Here is a 23,007-nt window from a genome sequence, read left to right as displayed (position 1 = left end):
ATCCATGTTGCTCTTGCTGGTAGGATGGGCAGAGACTGTAACTGGAATTACAAGGCACTGACAGGCTCCCTGCATACACCATCTCATGGGAAAAACTATTTGCTCCTATCCTTCCTTGAAACAGGGTATGTGTAGATACTGTTCTACAGTGGCTTCCATTTGAAAGTCCTTTGAATATCCTTCTGAAAGTATAAAAGGCAGGCAAGCCTTGAAAGTTGTTGCCTAATACGGGTATACCTCCAGGTGTATTTTCTGCTCAAATCCTGTGTTCTATTGCATCTTTATAGTGGCTAAATGTTCTGATAATGGCTTCCTCAGACAGGTAATGTGAGATCTTTATGTAGTGGACCTTGTTGTTAGCTAATTTCAAAATTACTTGTTTTGGCAAACGTGTGTATGTTGCCTAACACTTGTTCCACAGGTGCCACAAACAGATCCCTGAAATGAAAGGTTCCTTTGAAATGCACCCAGGTTTTTGGAAGGATTTGGAAGAGTTTTGGCGTAGCTTAATTTGCCATGGTGATGAAGTATGAGGCCATATATGAATTCAAGATCAGCTTGAGAGACCTGGGAGGAGGCATATTTCAGGGAGTGTTTTGGCTGTGGTGTAAATAGCTGTTAGGAAGGGGCTCCATCCCAGGCTACTCTTCCACCTGCTACTGGGTTTCCTCGCCAGCTTAGTCAGTCAACTCATTTCCGACTGTAGCCAGACAATAAGATGGCATATAGGCACTCTGAATGCAAAATCAAGATTAAAAAATGGAAGAAAAATAAAGGTTGAAGCACAGAAGTGCTAAAAAGAGAAGTCGCTCCAAAAACTCTAAATTACTGATGATCTTAAGCTTGATTAGGCTAAAAATTCTTTTCGTGATCAGAAATGTGTGTTTAAAACACTGAAATCAGAAGAGTGTCAGGATACTAACACATGTGGCAGCCTCCTTGTGTCTAAAAAGGTTAGGCAGAAACAAAACGTATTCTACTCAAAGCATATGTAGAAAGGGAAAAAATGGGTACAAATAAGGGCTTCATCTTAGTGGGCTGTCAAAGACAAGCCTCTGTATCTGCCGAATGATTTCTGCATAGGCTGCTACAGCCATTGACCTCCATGCACAGGTTTTATTGTTCCAGCATGTAGGTACAGGAGAAAAATTAGCTCTGAAAAACAAGTTTTAAAATAATTGCTTTAGAGCAATTTTGAAAGATTTTTTTTTTTCTTCTATTCAACCATGAAATGGAAGTGTCCTGCTGACGGCTCCAGCATATTTTTTAATTGAATAATTAACATGGATAATAGGCATTCAGCAGCATTTTTGTTGGTAATCACTGGATTTACTAATCTCCCAGAAGGTGGGATGATTCAGAATCTTTTAATACCCCAAAATAGAAGATAATTAAAACCCTACATACACAACTTGAAATAGAATTGAGTACAAATGCTGAAGAGGAAAAATTAGTAAATGAGCTTGAGGGAAAAAATGGGGGGGCAGAGGGGGAAGGAAAATAATAGTCCTAAATACTAATAATAGCAAGGATACTTACGAAATTACATTTTAAGTATTTGAAGTTTTCCTTACTCTGCCACTCTTTGCAAGTGACCAAGACTTCTTTCAGAAAAATCCTCTGCCTGTGCTAGTTTGTTAGCAGGGCTTTGCTGTGTGATAGGTGGGCTTGACTGGCCCAAGAGCAGAGCACTCACAAAAGCCACGTGGCCACTGTGTGATGGTCTCAGAAGGGATTCCGTGTGCTCACACATGTGCATATAGAGTGGGTGCTATACTAGTCAGCTGCTGAAAATTATATATGTAGTAACTATCTGGTGAGCTGTGTCATGGTGAGAGGAAACTGTAAGGGTTTTTATGGGGAGGGTTAGCTCATATAATCAATGATCCTTCATTCCTGAAGGAAGCGTAATGAGCAAATACACAGCCTGGGTGTACTGCATCATACATCTATTAATGGTGACTAGGAGTTACAGGCTTCAGAGCCACTCTAACATGCAAAATTGCACAGCTTGGGTTAATCTTTGGTGTAATACTTTTCATTGCAGTAGTACAGTTCTGGATGTAGACCACTACTTACGTTGTGTATCACTTGCCACGTATCACTTACAGCCACTTGACAACGGGGGGCTGCTGCTTGCCGTTGGAATTAACTCTCACAGTAACAAAGAACTAACACAAAGCTAACCACTTTCTCTCCTGAGATATTCTTTTAACATTAACTTTTCCTCCTGTGGAGAGGGTGGAAAAAGAAACTGCAGGTGACAAATGTTAGTCCTGTCATTTACTTGACTAGATGAAGACATGCTGAGGTGACTGGGCATAGGGTGGAACCCCAACAGAATAGGAAGTGAGTTACTAATCTTATTTCCAGTGTCCATAAAACAAGGCTATTAATTAACCTGCATAATAAGTACTCTTTTTACAGAGGTATAGTGGACACTTGAGACTTCACTATTCACTTCAAAGAACTAGTGATCAAGTTCACATTGGCACAGGCAGGGCAGGACTGGATTTCTCAATGCTGTGCTTCTCTGCCAAATTCTGTCTACTAAAATACATGAGCATGTGTTTGAAGCATTATTTGCAGGCTTTGAAAAAAAGATGCTGTAGAAAGGCAAACATTATTTGCCAATTTGGAGCCGCCCTTTGGTTTGTGGCAAAAACTCTGTTATGAAATCAGGAATCTCAGGGGAAGTCTTGTCTGCTCCCATAGAAATTTTTACAGTCCAAAATATTGACAAATGGGTCCAAGAAAGATACAGTACTACAGTGAACAGGGTGTTCCCACCAGTGTAACCTTAAAGTGCTCTGACTCTTCTGAGGCTGTGATGCCTTCCAAGTAAACACTGAACGTAGGCCCATTGTTGTTCATCCAAGGAACGATAAAGGCCAAAGTACCTTACTGGCACTAAATGATTCCAGATTAGATAAAACAATGGCTTTCAAGAAATAATCCTGGTACAGGAAAAGGATGCTTACGTTATTATGCAATATAGCAAAGCAGCATGCATGGGAGCCATTCTGGACATATGTCACTGTTTCATGATAGCTTTGCAGCCGCTCTGTGAGTTTTCCCAAGACCTGAATAGCAGAAACACTGCAAGTCAGTAACCCTGTACATTGGCACAGCTTTGAGGAAAAGTTAGGCTGTGTCTTTTGGGATCATGCTTGCCTCTAGCAAGCAGTATTGTTTTCTGTCTTGTATTGGTACTTTTCTGCAGACAAATGAACAACAAAATAAAGCAAAAGTAGCTTAACAGAAAGAAAAATTAATTTGGAACACTGTTTTCAATGAGAGGCCAGACTCTGCCTGGATTTTGTGCATGAGGTGGTATAAGAGCTACCAGGAGCATCGTGTATCCTTTGCATAACAAGTAGGTGAGAAAACGTATATTAATTTCTCCCTCTATGTCTGTATGCTAGGGGACAAATGTTGCCAGAAAGGGGATGAGCAAGAGGACCAAGATGGCTCTATCCCCCATTTAAATCTCTACAGGATGTAGAAGGGAAAGGGTGCAATGCCTTCTGGTCAAAAGTGGTGAGTCTTAGGAGTCTCTTCTAAGTTTCACAGCAGCTGGGTGTTCTTTTTTCTAAATCATGCTGTTCTTGAAAAATACATTATGAGTTTAGTGGTGGGGTTTTTTTGTTTGTTTTTTTCTGAGCAACCGCTTTAGAAAAGAACAAGAAGTGAACTTTAAAAACAAAGACTGGAATTTGAACTAACCCACTACTTATTATCATTTTGAGATCTTTTGGATGTCTGGCTAACTGCTTTAGTTTCTAGGTGTATATTATGGTAGCTTTCGCACACTTTCTCATATCAGCTATCTTTGGGAGTGAGTGCCTTCATAAAAACACTACTTTTTCCCCAAAATTCCATGGAGTATTATAGTATTTTACCACTGCAATGCCATGGTTTTTTGGGGTTTTTTTTTTGAGCATCAGTGAGCATCATGTTTATTAAATACTTAACAAGTCTGATTCTGCAAACTCTTAATTCCAGAAGATTACATGGGGAATTCTTAGGCAGTGATTATTCATGTGACTAAAAATTGTTCATGTGAATAGTTTTACCGGAATAAAATTATATACCCTAAATATTGTAAGTTATTTGATATATAGGGATTTCTGAATTAAAACTAGGCTTTGTTGGTATTATACAGATATTCTCACTGACTGAGCCTTCCTACAATCTGTCTTTTGTAAATTTCCGCCCCTCCTGATTTCTCCTCCTTTCAAAAGTCATAATCCGGGAATAAACGGGTTTTAATCTGATTTTTAAATTTCAGATTTGTATAAACTAGGAGATAGAGCCGTATCACTAGCTCTGAATTCACTTTGGGTTGTCCTGTGCTCTAAAAATTCATTCATTTAGTGCTTTGAAGTACAAGTTTGATCAAAGAACACACTGCAAATGTTAATAAAACTGTATTACATCAACATTAAGATGAATTATAAAACAAAAATCTACAATTCAATCCATTCAGTTTTAAAATAGAGAATGGATGGTGCCTGTATTACTTCACATAATAAAAAGAATAGTTGTTGGTTAATAATTAAAAGTTGAATTCCATATATACAAAACTGTTGAAATAATTGTGTTCTATCTGATTTCAAAGATACTTTTAATATACTGAGGAATATTGTTCATCCACAGGCTGATAGAATTATTGGAAATTCAAATTTGTGCTTGTGCACCAGTTTACTTTTTGTTGTAGTCACAAGACATTTTTTTATGGACGACAATCTTTGCATTTTTTAGCTAGGTATTAATATCTTGAGCAGCTTGGGATTTGAGAAAATATTTTGTTTTAGTGTACATTTAATCTGTTTTCTTTTTCATAAGCCTGCATGTCACTTGCCTGGCATATTATAGGACCGATTGATCGAATGACATGGAATTATGATCTGCTAGGTGAGCTGGCTTTATTACTCCAGTGCCTTACTACTTTAGCATGCAAAAATTTTGAATTAAGATTGCATTAAGAGGTAATGCTATCCTCTCATTTGCATATGCCAAACATGATGCCTAATTGCTTGATAGAGAAAATTCTCTATATGCATCCCAAGTATGATCATGCCCCAGGCTGCAAGAAAGGAAAAGGAAGTCGTGCCTTGAATTTTCTCATCTTCCAGCTCTGTTGGCAGAGTGAAAGAAGTAAGGTGGTGGGAAGTTTCCTCTTCTCTTGTCCTGTGATGGAAGAAAATATAGGTTAGCCTTTAAACTTCTGTGGGAAGTAGGATACTAAGCAGCATTTCCCTGTGCTTTGTTAAACTGTTCCTGACTTGAAAGAGAAATGGGGAAAACCCCTGTCCCTGTTTCTGTTGGTAGAAGCTTCATAGTAGTGCTGCTTTTTTAGTTTGACTTTTTTTCTGGTGAATTATTACTTTTGTCAATATGCGTTAGTTTGTGCTACTAGAAAATGTTGGTAAAAATAATATAATAGCATTTAAAAATGAGAAATAGTTTATTTGTATCACGTGCAACTTAAATTGCCAGGATTATCTGAAGAAAAGACCAAGTACAAGTAGTGAGATGGTATTACAGACTTTGCTTGCCATTAACTTTATATACTTCCTTCCACATTCAAATGTGAAAATTCAAGCTAATAAAATCAGTATTAAATGTTTAATATTGGTCACTTTCCCTGGTTTATTTTGTATTTTTATATAAGTTATATGTAAAGAAAAATGTATTTTAAAAGCTTTTTGAGAACTCTTTGTCTTCCATCTGGCACGAAGACCATTTGTAGAGGGGAGGGGAAAGAAACAGAGTACTGTCTGAGGTAAATTTGATAGTAGAAGATGGGATAAAACAAGAGGCACTTAGACTAATTTAATTAATGCCATGGTGAATTTAAGAATATGCTGTCCTCTACAAGCATAAACATAGATCAGTAGCTGAATTAAGGAAGCAGTATTAGACTGCACCTGTTGGGTTTCAAACTGAATTCAGACCTTGTTTCAGTATTGCAGTTGGGACTGGCAGTTGCTGAAGGGATTAAATTATTTAAAGCCTTCAGCTGGCTAGTGTAGGCTAGCAGTAGCTTATAAAACACTTAATCTATTTTTTTAATCTCTTCATATGTTTGCTTTACTTAGACAGTAAAACTATACATGACACACACCTGCCACATTCTGAAGCTTCTTTGTCAGATATTTTAAATTTATCAATTAGAGCAGCCTTTAAACTGTAACCATTTGGGTTTCTTTGACAATACACTTCTTGTTAGCCTGTATGTTTTCTTTGATGAACTCAAAACCAAACGTGAAGTATGCAGACATAAAGTTCTTCTTCCACAATTTCTTTTAAAAGGGAGGTTCCCTTCTAAAGGCAAATGCTGCTCTCCAAATAATTAATGTTTATGGTTACCATTTGGTTTGTGATTTTAAAAAAGAAACTAATTCCAAACAGTTTGGAGCTCTGGAACTATTTTTGCAGTGCATTAGCCAACTGCTTACACAGTAGTACAGTAAACCAGTTCAAAAATAGGTAATACTGTTTAGCTTGTTACGTGGTATGTCACTTGTTTCTGGAAAGCTAAGCGTAAGTAATGAGTAGTTACAATATGGACTGGAGGAAAAAGCAATCTGGATAGCTGTGCAACACAGGATTAATTAGGCAAATCCTCTTAGGTTTGATTAGCCATTGCTTAGATCTACAGTTTATTTTATCATTGGTTGCTCCTATTAATGTCTTTCCGTCAAAGTTTATTACTCTGGTTTCAGTTTCGCATCATACCTTTTTTGTGTCAAAGCGAAGTGCCACTGAATTAACTTACAACCTTCCAAATAATAAGCAGAGTAACACCTGGAGTCAATTCAAATCAATGCTGGCATTCTCTTAAGAGTCTTTTTAATAATGATCTTTTTATATGGCTAATTTCAGTTTTGTTCAGCAAATGATGTATTACATCTTTTTAATTTGGCCTTCAATGTTAAGTTACAGGACAAGTAGGCATATATATCTGCTAACAAGGATGAATAAATGCTTATTCATGGAGATGAGATGGTTCCTGCAGTGTGGTCATCATAAAAAGCACATGTTGGTGATATTTCTGGTTAACCTTTAATTTTTTTCTTCTTTTTCATCACATTGCAAAACTGATTTTATTTCTGTAAAATGAGTTTTTGTGGTACCATCAGTACAAAATAACTTAGCCAGTTGATCTACTCTAGATTTATTTTGATAATGTGTAGCATAAACTCTCAAAATTTAAAAGTATGTGTGTTGAAGTCGTTTCACTGATTAGTATTCCTTATCTCACGCTTTATCTCAAACTTTTTTTTTTAACTAGAGAATATGCCATTAATCAGGAATAAGACAGGAAAAAACAGAAGAGAAATAAAAATTCTTACTAGAAATAAAAATTCTCACTCCCCCAAGAGACACGGAAACTAACAGACACTTCAGGACTACAGCTAAGATGGCTCAGCCAGTTGTGGGGGGGGAATTATGCAAAAGGCATGGGAGGAATTGGGCATTTCAGTGGGTGGTAATCAGAGTTTGATCAACGCTGGGATTTCATACTGTTACACGATGCTTTGTGCATGTCAGTGCAAGGCTTCGTATTTGATATGATACATGTAGCGCAAAATCTGGAAGAACAGTCTTTGTTTTCACTATTCCTGCAGTGCAATTTGTTAGTTAGAATTTATTGCAAATATTTGTTCAATAGCCATCTAAGTATTGTTTCTTCTAGAAGAAGGTATTATGTCTGAAATTCTATTTCACCTTGAATGACCTAGGAAACTTATCATCTTCATCTATGATTCATCTAATATGATCTATAAAAGCGAATTGGGTTAGCCGCTGTCATGTCCCCAGACCAAACCAAAATAAAACTTAATTATAATAGGAATTTAACTCTGAGAATACAATGCCCTTTAATAGAAAATCAATTGAATATCATAGTTGTTTCTAAAACATGCAGGAAAAGACAAACCAGAATGCTAGCTGGAACAGAAAACTGGGGAATGCAGATGATTAAAGGGTACCTTTACAGCCTTCCCATTCCTAAAGGTAAAGCAGGAGCCGGGTTGGTGTCTGTGAAAGATGAGAACTATCCCAGTTTGCTTCTGTCTGACAACCCCTTGGGGACCATTCCAGCAGCTACGTGGGCATGGAGTACGGTGCGTGCCCTGGCACCCCTCTGTGCCAGAGGCTGGGATGGCAGTGGCACAGAACTGCACTGTAGAAACCTCAGTTCCTAAAGTCCATCAGGATTACCGCACATGAGAAGAAAGGGAAGGGTCTTAACCTTTGACCGTGTGGGAGGGAAAGCTCTGGAAATGGAAAAATAATCACACAGCCCAGGAGAAGTGTGTTCTTAATATAGGATAAAAAAATTATTAAATGTGACTAAATTTAACAATGTTAAATTTCTACAGTGTTAGCTGAGCTAACTGTAAAGTTTAATATCATCTCATTCAGAGAAAATCAAAACTTTGCCAATAGTACAACTGATCTTGTAGTTCCTAACAGACCACTACAAAGCACTGTGATTTACCTTAACTAGAAAATGAATTCACTATAAAGTTTTTTGATGGAAAAAAATGGCACATTTTTTCCATTGTTTCTCTTTGATTCTGTGGGTGGTTTTCAGTCCTGTCGTGTTGCTGGACCATCAGTGACGTAAAGCAGCACCACAGGTCCTGGACACATCCATGGGTGGTTTAGCATCCGTGAGAGGAAATTCTGCAGGTGACTGCAAAAGCTGTCGCTATATGCCTCTCATTCCATGACTGAAGGGGACAGTTTGAAAAACATTGAAAAGTCTTTGGCAAAATAGTACAATTACTACCCACCAACTTGCGACTAGGAAGGGAAAGATGAGCTTAAGCTCTGTGGCACAAGTATCTTCCCTTTCTGTCTGTCTTCTAGGTGATGGTGGGGTGCAGCTCCCCGCATCCACTGTTGTCAGTGGGTGTCATTCCCAGCCTGCTAAGAAGCATTTCAGGTAATTGAGCAATGATGAATACATGACTGGCAGCAACCATGGTTTTCTTGAGCCACTGCTTGGTCAGAAACTGGTATTGAGGCATTGTCAGTCAGCACTCCCTGCTGTGGGATGGAATGTACCAGTTGACCTCATGAGACAAACTAATTTCAAGAGCTTTAATAATTGGGGAGTGACTATCAATGGAAGATGAAACAGCTTTTTTTTTTTTGGTAAAAAAAAACCAAACACCATAAACTAAACCACACAATTTGCAATACTTGCACACTCCCAATGCCAGGGATGGAATTATGTTTTTAAGGTTCTCTTATAAAATATTCGGAGAGGTTTTAGTTTGATTAACACCTAGATTATGTTCAGCAAGTTTTGAAATATTTACCATTCTTTTTTGGGAAATACTGATTAAACCTGGTTTTCTACTAAGAAATACTGACTCAACTAAATTGGGAGGATTCATGAAAGTGTAGTGATTTTGCAGATATTTGTAATAATAATGTCAACATGTTGCAACGTAATCAAGCTGTTGCATTTAAATCATGTTTTTCTTCCAGCTCAATTACCTCTGAGGGCTGTATTGATGTGTTTTAGGTAGAAGAATCTACAGATGTTAAAGCAAAGGTTTTAGGGGATGTGCTAACTACCTCATTTCTAGGTACCCATTAGCATCAACTAAGCAAGTTCAGTATACAGAGAAGGACTACAGAGAGACAAAAGTATTTTAAGGTGTCTGGAAAAAAAAGTGGACTTCTCATTGTGATTTGTGGAAATAGGAAGTTGTGAGTTTTCTGTGGACTGAAATGAATTATTTTTAAGCAGCATTAGATATATTCACTGCCACAGATTACTTTTAATGGTAAAATATATGCTCTCTGGATCAGATAAAATAATTCTCTGAGCTAATATTGACTTAGGATTAAAGTGAAAAATGGATTTCACTTTCTCATGTTAAACTAATGCCAAATTAAGATTTAAATTAAAAGGCTAGAAAGAGGTCTCAAAAATAAATCACTCTGGAAGCCTCACAACTTCATTATTGTTTGTCTAATAAATGTCAAGCTTTAAAAATTATATTCTGAAAAGAAACTAAATGAAAAGTATTGTTCAGAAAGGAGCTTTGCCAAAGATGTTTTAATGAGTACATTTGATTTCACAGTCACTTAACAAGGGTAATAAGGTACAAAAGGCAATGCAAAATCATTGTAAATAATGTAAATGCAAATGATGTTAGAAATGACAGAATTGAGTCTGCTAGACCAGAAAGCATTTATGAGGCAACTGTTGAAAGATGAAAGGTTGTTGCAGTCAAGATACTCCATTGCTGATCAGAAATACAACCAGGAGCTGATTTTTTTTCTTAGGTATCTAAAGCAAATCAGTTAAGGGACATGGGTTAACCAGCTCATTTTTAAGCAGCACTCAGTGCAAAGGCTACAGACAGTGATTAGTTTTAAGTGCCTTATACTAAGAAGTATACTGTTAAAGAACTAGATAACCAGCCAATTTCCTATTGTATTTTTAATTAAAGATAATATTTTAGGCTTGGAATTGAACGTGAGAAAGTTAAAGAAGTAATTATTGAATTAAACTAGTGCTTTTCAGTATTGGCTGCTGAGTGGAATGCTATTCTGGCTTAAAAGCCTCATATAAGCAGCTAAAGCAATCTTTCACACATGTAATAGATACAACTATATAATAAAAAATGAATGAAGAGCTACTCATAGCCTGCTGTGAAATAGTTATTAGTTTCTAGTATGATACATGAATTTGCACCTGCTAAAGAAATGCATTTAAATTGTAAAGAATCTTTGGTGACTGATAGTTACATTTCATGTGTTAAAACAAAAATATTTATACTGCTTTTAAATTCACAAGTAAATAGCTGTCATCATGCCAGGCTATAAGAAGCTGATTTCCATGTCTTTATGGCATATAATGATGAATGGCACCATACTAACAATCCAGTTTTGGGGTGGTTTTTATACTTTTCTCAGTAAATTTTTGATCTCCAGGTACTGGCTTTTGAGGGTATGTTGATACATGTGTAATCAGTGCTTGAAGAAATGGGAAAATATCCAAGAAAAATCTTGATCCCACCCATGTCAGTGATGTACTTTCTTTGAAGATTTCAGTGAGACTGGTATTATATTTCTTGGGCTTTACATGGTATACACATTTTTGTTGTTCAGGAGAGGGAAAATGTTGGCAGCACTACAATAATGAATAACACTGGCTCTGACAAACTTTCTTCCTTCAGGAAATAAGGACTCCTGAGGCAAGCGGGCAGCTGGTGCACTGATACGGCTGCCTATAGTGCTGGCCAACATTGTCTCCTTTTTCCTTGTATACCCCCTTTTTCTGTCTGAATCCATCTGTTGTCTCTTGTCTGATACTAAGATAGCAAGCTCTGTAAGATTTAATTCAGAAGCCATCATTTTGTTTTATATTTTAGGTGACTCCGGACCATGAAATTCTGGTCCATAATTTGGGCTTCTCTGCTAACATTCTTGTCTCTGCCTATTAACATTAATACCAATATTTTGTGTATTTCCACTAACTCCTGTTAATTAGTAATTTAATTTAAGCATTATGTGATTTTGATTGTTTTATGTAGCAGTTATAACACACAAAGCACCAGGAGATATTTGAATGAAAATGTGACTTTTACTATTATTCCAGCGTTGATCTTAATAGGTGTATACATAAGAAACTTGATAAATAAAATATTCAGTGTGCAAATTTTCTTCAGTAATCAATAAATGTCCGGAGCCATATTCATCCTAGAAATAACTTTACTGACCATAATGGATTTGCACCAGGAATTCATTCAGCCAGCGTTGCTTGTGTTGTGCATAACTGTCTATTAGCTTCCTTTTTACAGTCAGATGTTAGAAAGCTTATGCCCAGCCCTGATGCTGCTGATGCCCTTGGCCTGTTCCTGAATATGTTATGGTTAATGGCTAATAGCGCTGGTGGTGATAATAATCATATTGTGTGATTAACAGCTACAAAGAGGAAAACTAGGTATAAAAGGAAACTCTACAAGGTGTAGGGAGGAGAGCAAAACTAGTAACAGGACTGCTTTTTGGCATGTTGACTGGAGTGTGGGATGTGGTACCCTGTGTGCGTTGCCATGGAGACTGCTGAACGCAGACCTTTTGTCCGCCTGGGACCTCTGTCGTGTGGGGAGACCTGTAGGATTTCTCTCCAAGTAATGACTCCACTTTTGTGGTCTGGGACGCTGCTTCCCAAAATCTGTACGTGTTCTTTCCCTGTTTTGTAATCTCTGCTTAAGAATAAATGATAAGCAAGTGAATAAAATTGGCTATACACGTGTATACCAAATACAGCTCAAAAATAAATACCTTAAAACATGTTCAATGAATTAAACAGTGTTGCTTTTACTCTATAGACAGGTTAGTTGAAAAGTCCATATCTGTTGATTAAGTGGTGCTTTTTTCTGCTCTCTTTCATGCCTTAATTTTGGGGTATTTCAGTCTGTGCCCTAACATTTGTCCTTCTAGCTATGACCTTGAGCTGCTTTTAGGTATTTTAGGTATTATAGGTGATATATTTCCTCACAGGATGCACTTTTAACACATTTTGAGGTATTGTCCAAATAAGAACTATAGATTGCAGTGTTTTACCATTTATGAAATTGAATAATAAATTTATTTAACAAAGCATATTTTTAATGAAAAGATCTGGCTACTCTCAGATTTGTATTTTTTATTTTAAAATTATTTTATAAAATGTATATAGAAAAATTCTACAAGGGTGCTTTTTGTCATTGAAGTAGGAAAAGGATAAATTAATTTACACTTATTAAATTGTATTTGTATAGAATAGCTGTATACCTTTTCCTTTTTAAAATATGGCACAAGATGTATGAATGGAAGTACTTTAATCCCTGGCAGATGTACTATTTATGTAACACATGCCAGTTCATTTTCTTATTCTAAGAGAAATGCAGTTTGTATTTAAAAAAAAAAATCTGAAAATGGTCTTGAGGTTCAGTGCACATATTAGAACTGTAGAAGTTGTATTTTCTAAGTCACAAGTACAGTGTTGACAAAAATAACGTATTTGTAAAGGATCTCCAATTTTCTGTTTTCTTGAGACCTTCAGTCTGTTTAAAATAGCATCTGAGACTGATGCCGTGGGCCTTTTCTTGTGCCTCTGTCCTGATGGCAATTCTTCCATTACTTGTGATCTTTTCCAAGAGGAGTTACAGCAAGCTCATTTCATTGTTGCTGCGAAACTCTGAAGATAACATTAAAACTTTTGCATGTACACACTCAGTAAAATCTCATCATGATCTAGCAAGGCTCTTCCTGGTGTAGCAATAATGTTGGACGCTTTTCAGTCTCTGTCCCTTCATTTTCTCACCTGCTTCATCCTATCGCTGTTCATTTTAGTGTTGAGCATGACATGATGTCTATGACCGTGTTTTTATAGATAGAGATTTGTCATTTTCCTTTCCACTTCTGCTCTGTCATCTTCTTTTAAACATCCTATATGTGTAGGGTTGTACTTTCTGTTCCAGTAACACAGAGTGGTAATTATATCAAAAGATGATAAAGCCAGAAAAACAAACGGATTTCCTGTCTGCCTTCACCCCAAATCTAATTAAAATGTCACACAGGCAGACATGTCATCTTCAAAAACTGATACTGTGATGGTATTTTAGTGTATTTTACACTAAAACATTTGTTGTTTAATCAAAAGTCTCTGCAATTTAAGTCAGAAAACAACATGAGCTTTAAGTCTTGCTAACAACAGTATGTTAAAAAAAAAGGAAATGAAAATGTTTATACACCTTTTACTATGATTAAAATGCTTATAAACTTAAAATATTACAGGCTAAAGCACCACCACCACCAACTGCACATGCAGTTAGCTAAGTAGAAATGTTACCTTATCTTCCCCTCCATTGTTTGAAGAGAGATTGCTCAGAGGTTAAAGTATTTTGTGGACCATAATGATGGTCTGCTGCTTTTGTTCTTGTGATGTGATACTTTCTGCCAAGTGTCTCATTACTAGGAGTGGACGTGGTGTATTTCACTTGGTCAAAACAATTCATTAAACTACTGCTAAACATCACATTTTCTTTTGGAACAGATTTGCACTGTTACTGGTTTGACACAGAAAAATAAGAAAAAATAAGCACAAGTTAGTTTTTTTAACATTTGGAAAAATTTCATTAGAATATTTGTATCTCAGAATAAACACATTTATAGGAAAATATGTTCTTTGCTAAAGAAGGAAATGTTTTTTTCCTTATAATGGTTTGATCTGGTTTCATAACTCATGTAATTAAAACATGCCTTTTCTGTTGTTCATTCTAGGAGGAGTGTCTCTAATGTGGTAATTTAAATCTTTAGAAGATATTTTTAACTGACATTTCATTAATGATGTCTCATGGGGGGGAAATAAGGAAGACACTAAGATATCTGCTTTTAAAAAGTAGGAAAACATATGGATAAGTTCCTGATGTATTAAACTATTAAGAGGATGTAGGTGAACATTTGTAAGCCATGTGCAAATTGACTTGAGTAAAACTGCTTCTCAGGAAGGATATGTGCCACTGACAGATTAGTAACAGGACCTTACACTCATGCAACAAAAGAATTTTTTGGTTTGGTTTTTGTTTTGAATGTGGTTGGACTGTAGCTGCTGATAGCAAAGCCCTGGCTCAGTCCTCAAGTGCTTTCACGGTGAGGTTGGAGGGACCCAGGTAACGAGGTCATCTTCCATTTAATTCTAAAATAGGTTTGGATGGAATGTGGTGCCTGCCAGAGTTAAACTAGGCTTCACTCCTGTCCGCTGTGGTTTGTGGGGGGAGGAATATTTTCTCCATAAAGATAAAACTTCTCTTGCCACAATAAAACATCAGCCTAAACTAGGAGTCAGTTAATCAGACTATTTACTTTAAAAGGCTTTGGCATATGTCCCAAAAGCACAGCCCCAGAAACCTTTATTCAAATAAATAGTTTTCCTGGAGTCAATAGACCTACTAATAAGCAACTACTCACTTGAGTAACGTGGGATTATGTTTTAATTTCTGTAATTTGACTGCCCACTTATGTTTAATGACATTTATTTGTAGGAATGATGCATTTCGGAAAGTGAGATCAGCTGGAACATTTGTGATGTTCATCTGTCTGCAACCCTTGATCTTGCAATGTATCAAGTCACTAAAAACAGAAGTGATTACTCAACTGTAAAAATGAAATGGTTGGTAATATTAGTGGATTGGTACCCTATGAATATTCTCAAGTGTAGGGTGCAGAAATGATGCTCATTTCAAAGCAACAGTAAAAAGTACCGTATTTTCTATTAAAAATTTTACAAATTAGCACTATACCATTGGAATTTTAGTTTGAAATAAGTTTTTCTTTTTTTATTTTAAAAACACCACAAACACCACAAAGGCTAATAACTACATGAAAATAGCTAGTTAGAATCTTGCAAGAAAATTTACAGTGTCAGACTACAAATTTACATTATCATGGTACATTTCATGAAGATACACCCTTTCCTGTGGACCTTCTAAAGTATATACATGAGGAATGATCTACTCCTGTGGCTCTTACAAAGAGGAAGAACAGACTGAAAATGAAAATATAGACTGAAAAATACAGGACCATGATACATTATAATTTACAGGATTCAGTAAAGACATTTAAACTATCCTATAGAATATTGCATTACTTTAACTCTTTGTGGTCCTCTGTAAATATGAACAAGAACTTAGAATAGTTTAAGGCATAGTGATGAAGCATCTGTCAGATCTACACCTATTGATGTAATATGAGCACAAGCAGAGGAATAAGCATTTCACAGTACCCCTGAACAAAATAATCTGTGACAATTGGCAGGGTGCTATTTTTTTTTAAATATAGTTGTCCCAGTTGGTTGTTTCAACAACTGTGGCACTTAAAAGAACAATAAGGTTGAAAACAAACAATAATAAAAAAAAAAGTTCTGCAAATCCTGAATTGAAGTAGTAATTATTTATGTAATTTCAAGATAAACCCTTGATATTTTTCCACTTCTGTGTTTTTTCTGCTGCTTGATACATAAATGTCACTCTTCTATAGTGTAGTCATACTGCCTTTCTGTGATGTGAAAAATAAGGGGGTCAGTGTTTTAGTTTGGATGAGGTGTGCATTTCTGAAGAGATCCTCTTGTGAATCCTGATATACCATGCTTTGGTTGCATCACAGAGCAACCTTGGCATGAGTAAACTTTATTGTTTTTGGTTGAAACTAAACCAGCAGATGTGATCCAGCCATTAGTGGATGTTAGTTTTCATTTAGTATGGACAGCAGGTCCTCAGCGCCAAGTTTTCAAATCCCCTTCTGTTAGGTTGCATTGTAGGAAACATCAGAGGTTTCCTGCAGTTTGTTTTAATTTTTCAATGAAGAAACATAACCTAGCAATTCTTCAAGGCTGTTTTTTTCGTTAGTGAGCACTTACAATTTTTTTGGAAAGCTGTTCTTGTGCAAAATTGTCTGTTCATCATTTTTCTAAGGAAAGAATTCATTACAAAGCTAGAAGAGGCAGTTCATCTCAAGTCAGCCAGCTTTTATCTACATGAGAACCCGAAAGATTTTAAAGATTCCTTCTACATTTCCTAAGACCTGCTATTTTAGTCAGCCTGTCATTATCTTTGTATGCAAGGCAAGTTAATTTCCTAAGAGTTACCATTAGTGCTTGGTAGAATTTGAAATAGCAATGTCAGGATAGTGTGTGAGGTTCCTTAGAACTGGGTTTTAAGGGCTGAGGAAGAAACAAGCAGAAAGACGGGCAAGCGGAAGAACGTTTTCAGTCTGGTTTTGTTCTTTGGAAGAGCCACAGAAGTGGATGGCTCCTCATGCATACCTCAGGAGATCCGGAAAGAACCGTGATGCCTCCATGAAATGAACATCAGCATGGGCATGCCCCTTGCACAAAGCCCTAGAAACCACCACTAGCCCATGGAAGGTGTGTTCTGTCCTTTACAGCTTTTAAATCTTATGGAGGAGCCAGGCTGTTTAACTTGCAAATTAAACATCAAGCAATAAACAAAATGCCCCCCCCCCCTTTTTTTTTTTAGTCCTGTATTAAAGCTGTTTTACTAAAGAAAGTAGTATTTTGATGCAAAAAAAATGAAGTGGAAATAAAAGCTGAAATTTGTGTTTGAATATCCGTGCTTATTTTTGCAAATGACGTAAATAATATAAACTGCATAGAGAAACCTGTGTGATTTTTTTAATTGAGGAAATACAGTGCTTCTCAACTGACCTTTCAGTTGTTGCAAAAGAGCAAAGTGTATGTTTGCTTTAAATTGGAAAGTAATTTTTCATTTATGCCCAGCAACAGAAGGTTGGGTTTTGGATATGTCTAGCAAACAAATCTATAGGGGGTAACTGAGGAACTTTGAACTGTGTTTATGAGAATATGATGGTAATCAGTGGAAAGTGTAAATTTAAATTTTTATGTTTTAAAAAAACACTTTTTATCAGTTTAACTCAGATCCCTTTACAGGTTTTGGCAGGAATTTGGATCTTGAAAAGTTTTAATCCAAATGCATCACATCAAATGCTCGTTTCTCATAATACAAGTGATACTTCAGCAATGGTTACATCAGTTTAAAAATATACTTTAGATAAGGAATTTCAAGGAGAGAAAAATAGTTCATTTTGTCCAGTCTTATCTTTGTTTTGGGAGGATAAGTATTGTGAGCACAAAATATTTCAGCCAATGTGAAAAACAAATACTATCATTTGAAATCCTGCCGTGAATTAATTCCCTGCTTAACAGATATTGCTAAATACTGTGGGAAAGACTAAAGACTATGGCGTGCAAGTTTGAAAAAAAAAAAAAAAAAAAAGAAAAATTGAAGTGGGACCTTCCCCTATTCCACCCTCCTTGTGTTGCTTTGTTCTTGTTGCTCATACTCTTCAGGTTAGGTGACTACAGCCTGGATACCTTCAGTGGTCACAACAACATGTTGCCAACCAACACGCATCTGGGTTGTTTGGATTTCATAATTTCTACCCAGAAAAGTAAACTGAAGTCTGCACAGATCTACCTACTAGCTGACAAGGAAAACTCTGCCTTCCTCTTTGTGTTAGCTCTGACATTCACTGAGTGTTTTCCTGAGCTGATTCAACTCACCCAAGAAAATCCTTTTTTGCTGAGCGACTTGAATCTGCTAAATGGGAGGTTCAACACCAGCAATGAGGAGTTATCCCCGGCAGAATTTAACTGGATGTGTGGAGAGCAGATCAAGAAAATTGCAGGAGACCAGTTCTCTCCCTTTTCACAGTGATGAACTTTGAGTGTGACTTGCTGTTTCGTGCAATTGCACCCTACGTTATTAGCGACTGAGTGAAGGGCCTGGTGGATGGAATTACAGCCCTATGGTCTTGCCTTCTCCTGTCCTTATCTTTGTGGTTTTGCTCCTCTGAGCAGCTCTAATAGCACAGCCTTGTTCAGGACTCAAGTTCATTCAAGAATTAAGAGCCTAGCTGATATAAACAAGTCATAAGCTGATATAAACAACTCATACTGGCCGTAAAAAGTGGATGATGATATAACTTATAGCGGTTTGATGAGTAAAACAAATTGTTCTAGCCAAAGTATTTTCTGTCTGTGTCTATGCTTGGGATTTTGATAACAAAAATAGCACAAAATGTCATTGGTAGGTGTGCTGCCAAAAGCTTCTAGCTGGCGTTTGTCCTCAGATCGTATCTTTTTGCTGCAGAATAGATTACGTCTACTGGAAATATCTTCTATAACTTTTGTTTCTTCTTTCCACTCTGAGCACTCACACCTAACTACTGCTTATCCTCTGCAAAGGTATAGAAACAAGGAGGAACAAAGAGCCTATGGAGGTGTGTGTTTCAATGCTGAAGTTTATAATGAATCTAAATGACATGGGCCTCCTTCCACTGAGTTACTTAAGTACTTTGAAACAAAACACTCCCCTCCAAATGGTATCAGTAGTCCACATTACTTACAGGTGTAACAGGAGTTTCTGTATTAACCCCTCAGTTACCTACCAGCACAAATGTACCTGCCAAGAAAAAATTAGGACAAGGAAGTGTTTACCGTTTTTCTGATGACAGAAAAATCATACGAGGGCTTCTTGGTTGTATTTAACCTCTGATTGAAATGTTCATCAGAGTGTTTAAAAGTCGTTGATATATCTAATGTTGTCTTACCACATGCTGTGGGTAGTTAAAAACCCTTCTGTGGCCAAAGTAAGCCTTAAACGTAGTTGACTGACGGAAAAGGTCCAGCGCTTCAGCTTGCTGTTTAGGCCCTTTAGTCTGAAGTATGATGAAATTTTCACTGAGCACAAGGAAGCCTTTAAGCGAAACACCTCCCAAATAAGGACAAATAATGGATCTTCAGAGAGATGCTATGCTCCACAAAAGCAGCTGAAGGAGTTTTGACTAGTTTTGAGAGTTTGATTACCTGCTGATGATACTCCTGTTGCAGGCTGAGTGGAAGTCTAGCTCGATCTAATTAGTGAAAACTGGAACACGAGGACAACACTGACAGTGGTGAGATTTTTTGGGAGGCTCTGTTGTTTAGCAAACACGGCCAACTCAAAACTCCAGAGAGAGACCAGTATAACTAGAGAGGTTAATCACCCTCAAATCACCCTCTTCTTTTCTAAACCTGAATTAAAATCTATTTCTGAAAGTTGGTGAAAATTGCGCAAATGTATCAGTGGAGCATTGGATTAAAAATTTAGTCTATCAGTATCATTCAGGTTTACAAACATATTTGGATTGTTTTGGTTATCAAACTACAAGAAGTTGCGTGGTGATATATAAGAAAATTGCTAGAAATAGTTCTTAAAAAACAGCTATAAAAATATGTTAAGACTAGTTAGTAGCTGAAAAGGAGGATTTCTTTTTTCAGTAGATCACAAGCATTTAATTTGGGGTGACATGTATGCTAATTTATGTTGGCAGGTAAAATACACTTCAGATTGAATCAGCATATACCTAATGCTTTACTTTGTTAAGCCATTTTAGAGTTTGTATGGTTAAGTAATCAGCAAGACTGTTTATCAACATTTGAAGTCTTTTAAAATAGATTATATGTTAATAAAACATGTATCTGAATAATTCTGTAGGACGTTATTTTTTTAGGAGACGTGTGAAGAGAAGGTTGATTAATACTTATAAAATTAGTAAGCAAAAGATGTGATGAGCAGCTCTTGAGAGCTGTAATTTACTAACATTGACACCCACCTATTTTTCCCCACCCCTAAATTATATGTCTCGTTACTTACCAGACTGAATATTGGTGGTGTTACGGTAGTAACGCCAATGTTAGGTTTTAGTACTTCCGTACAGGGACTCTGTCTTCTCCAATTAATTAATTAAAATTCTGACTTAACATCCTGGCAATCTGTATTACAAGGATTGGACCTAAATAAAGGTTAAAATCAAGTAGACACGCGTTGAAAATACTGGAACAAGTAGTGAGAGAAAAATAGGAGAGTACATGCAGTTGTGCAAGTAAATAAAGAAATTATTGGTTATTTTTGGCAAGAGGTGGAGAAGCATGTGATGTCCAGTTGTAGCTGTAGTCGGGGATTTATCTTGGGGCTAACTACTTTATAGGCAAACAGTAATTCCTTTTTTGCCCCACATCAGCTGAATACTATTTAGGGTCAAGAACGCTGGTTGCAGAAGTTGACCAGTCCTACAACCAACCGCTAATATTCAAGTGATGTATAATATTAGGGGCATGATGTTACTGAGGGTGTATCCTGTTATTTTGTCAAGAGTTGAGCAAGGCAAAATGCTGAACTTTAACGTGGGGCCCAAAATGGTCATTACATTTGCTCCATCCAGTTACTCGTCTAGCAAGGGGTGTGTTTGGTGGCATCTGGCTAACGTGGCCAGGAGTGCTCGTCAGGGGAAGATGGCAGACTGGATCTAGAAGGTTGGTGCTTCATACTTATTTTTCAGGGCGGGATAGGGGGGGTCTCTTCATCTTATAAAGCAAGAGCACCCATTTAAAAGAGTTCGGAGTTCACATGCTCTTTCTCACATCGTCATCTTCTGAGCTGCAGGTCTTGAGAGTCAGGTCTTCTCCCTGGCGCCAATTTTCTCATCCTGCGTGTTGCTCCTCTGTGCGTGTTCGGGGAGTTGGCAGGTAGCGGGGGGGGGGGGAGGCGAGCTCACCGGCTGCTGTGCGGCGGGCAGGGCTGCCGCCGCGGGAGGGCTGCCCGGGTCCGGCAGGTGCTCCGCGGGGAGCCGTCGGGAGCAGGAGGTTGCCTCTCTCCAGGCAGTGCCAGCCCGGGGCGGGCAGGGGCGCGTTAGCGGTAGGAGTAGGGCGAGTTGTCCTCGCGCGGCTTCCCGGGGCGGCCGTCGGCGGGCGCGGGGGGGGCTGAGGGTCCCGCCTCGGCTCCGCCGCTGCGCGGGGAGGGGGCGGCCACACACCTGCCTCGCCTCACCGCTGCGGCGGGGCGGGAGAGGCGCCAGGCGCTGCCCCCAGCGCCCGGCTTCCTCCGGCCGGGGAGCGCTCGGTGTGCGCTCGGGGGCGGAGAGCGGCCCCGCGGCGGCCGCGGGTCCGCTGCGCTCGGACGGGGGTGGGGGGAGCCCTCGCGGCGCCGGGGGAAGGCGGCGGCGGAGGGCGGCGGCGCGGGGCGGCTCCCGGCTGCGGCGAGCGGCGGGGCCGGGCGGGGGCGCTGCCGCTGAGGCGCCGCGCCGGGCCGGGCCGGGCCGGGCGGCGGAGCGGGCGGCGGGAGGGCTCCGCAGGCTGGGCCCCGCAGCCTGGGGCGCGGCGCCGGGGCACGCCGGAGCGGAGCGGCCCGCAGGCCCCCCTCGGCAGCGCTCGGCGGGGGCCGCGTCCCGCCGCTCCGGGGCGATGGGCGGCGGCGGGCGCCGCTAGGCCGCCGCGGGCAGGGCAGCGGCGGAGGCGGGAGGGAGGCGGAGGCGGAGGAGGCGGCGGCCGGGGGCGGGCTGGGTCCCTCCCCGGGAAGATGAGGCGGAGGCCCGGGCTGCCGAGCGGGCTGAGCTGGGGCTCTTCCCTCCCAGCCGCCAGGACAAGATGGCAGCGGCCGAGGCGGCGGCGGCAGGAGCGGCGGGGCTGAGGGGCTGAGCCCGGCCGGAGCGGCGCTTCCCCGGGGCGCTCCCGGACATGCCCAGGGCGGCGGCGGCAGCTCCAGCTCGGACGCCAGTGCGGCCCGATCCGTGAAGGTGAGCGGCCGGGAGAGGAGGAGCGGGGCCGTCCCCGGAGGGGGAGCGGGGCGCTGCCTAGCCCGGCGGCTTTCGCCCCCTTCCCGCGGCGGCCGCGGGGGGCGGGCGGGCTCGGGGACCGCTGCCCGCCGCGTAGGCGCGGTGTACCGGCTGCCCTTGCCGGAGCCCGGCGGCGGGGAGCGGGCAGCGCCGCTTCCCCTTCCCGTCGCCCTCGACGGCGCCTGCTCCGCCGCGTCCCCGAAGTTTCTCCTTCGCCGACGCGGGGAAGCGCCCGCCCCGACCCTGCCGGCGCGGCCCCGGTGCCGGGCGAGGCCGCCGCCGCCCGGCGGGGGGGAAAGCGTGGCTGCCCGCCTCGCCCGTTACCGGCCTCGGGGCGGCGGCGGGGCCCCGCTCCCCTCCCGGGCGCTCGGGCCGCCTCCCCCGTGTACGGGGCGCTCGGGCCACCCGGCCGGCGGCGGCCGCTTCGCCCGCGCGGCGCGGGGGGTCCCGCGGGTGGCGCCCGGGCGCGGCGGCGGCTCCTCCCGTGACGAGTCCCGCTCCCGGCTGCCTCCGCCTCGGTGGCTCCTCGTAGCCCCGGCGGGACCCGACCCCCGAGAAGAGACCGGCGGGACCCCCTCCTCTGCGCCGTGGGGGCAGCTGGTGCGGAGGGGACGGGGGGAGCAAATGGTGTCGAGGGGCCGGTATAAATAAAAACAACTGGAAAGGAAGTTGACGCTTTAAAATTTGGTCAGTTCCCAAGAACTAGCTCTGGGAAAACAGAGGGGGTTATTGCTGGTGGCTTTAACCTAATGACTGCAGCAGGGATTGTGCTGGGTTTGTTCTGGTTCTTGA

General features: G+C 40.4%; 1 protein-coding gene across 2 annotated transcripts in view; it reads left to right on the top strand.

Annotated features, from left to right (window-relative positions):
• Window positions 1-21,932: 21,932 nt before the first annotated feature.
• The window catches only part of HIPK3 (homeodomain interacting protein kinase 3), a 75,548-nt gene continuing 74,473 nt past the window's right edge, over window positions 21,933-23,007 (top strand). For both annotated transcript variants that reach the window (XM_074841771.1, XM_074841770.1), the window contains exon 1: window positions 21,933-22,176. The gene's annotated coding sequence lies outside the window, so the exon portion shown is untranslated. The remainder of the gene's footprint in view (window positions 22,177-23,007) is intronic.

Source organism: Strix aluco, chromosome 16 (assembly GCF_031877795.1).
Source record: "Strix aluco isolate bStrAlu1 chromosome 16, bStrAlu1.hap1, whole genome shotgun sequence".
Classification (NCBI taxonomy): domain Eukaryota; kingdom Metazoa; phylum Chordata; class Aves; order Strigiformes; family Strigidae; genus Strix; species Strix aluco.
This window is presented reverse-complemented; position numbering and strand designations above follow the sequence as displayed.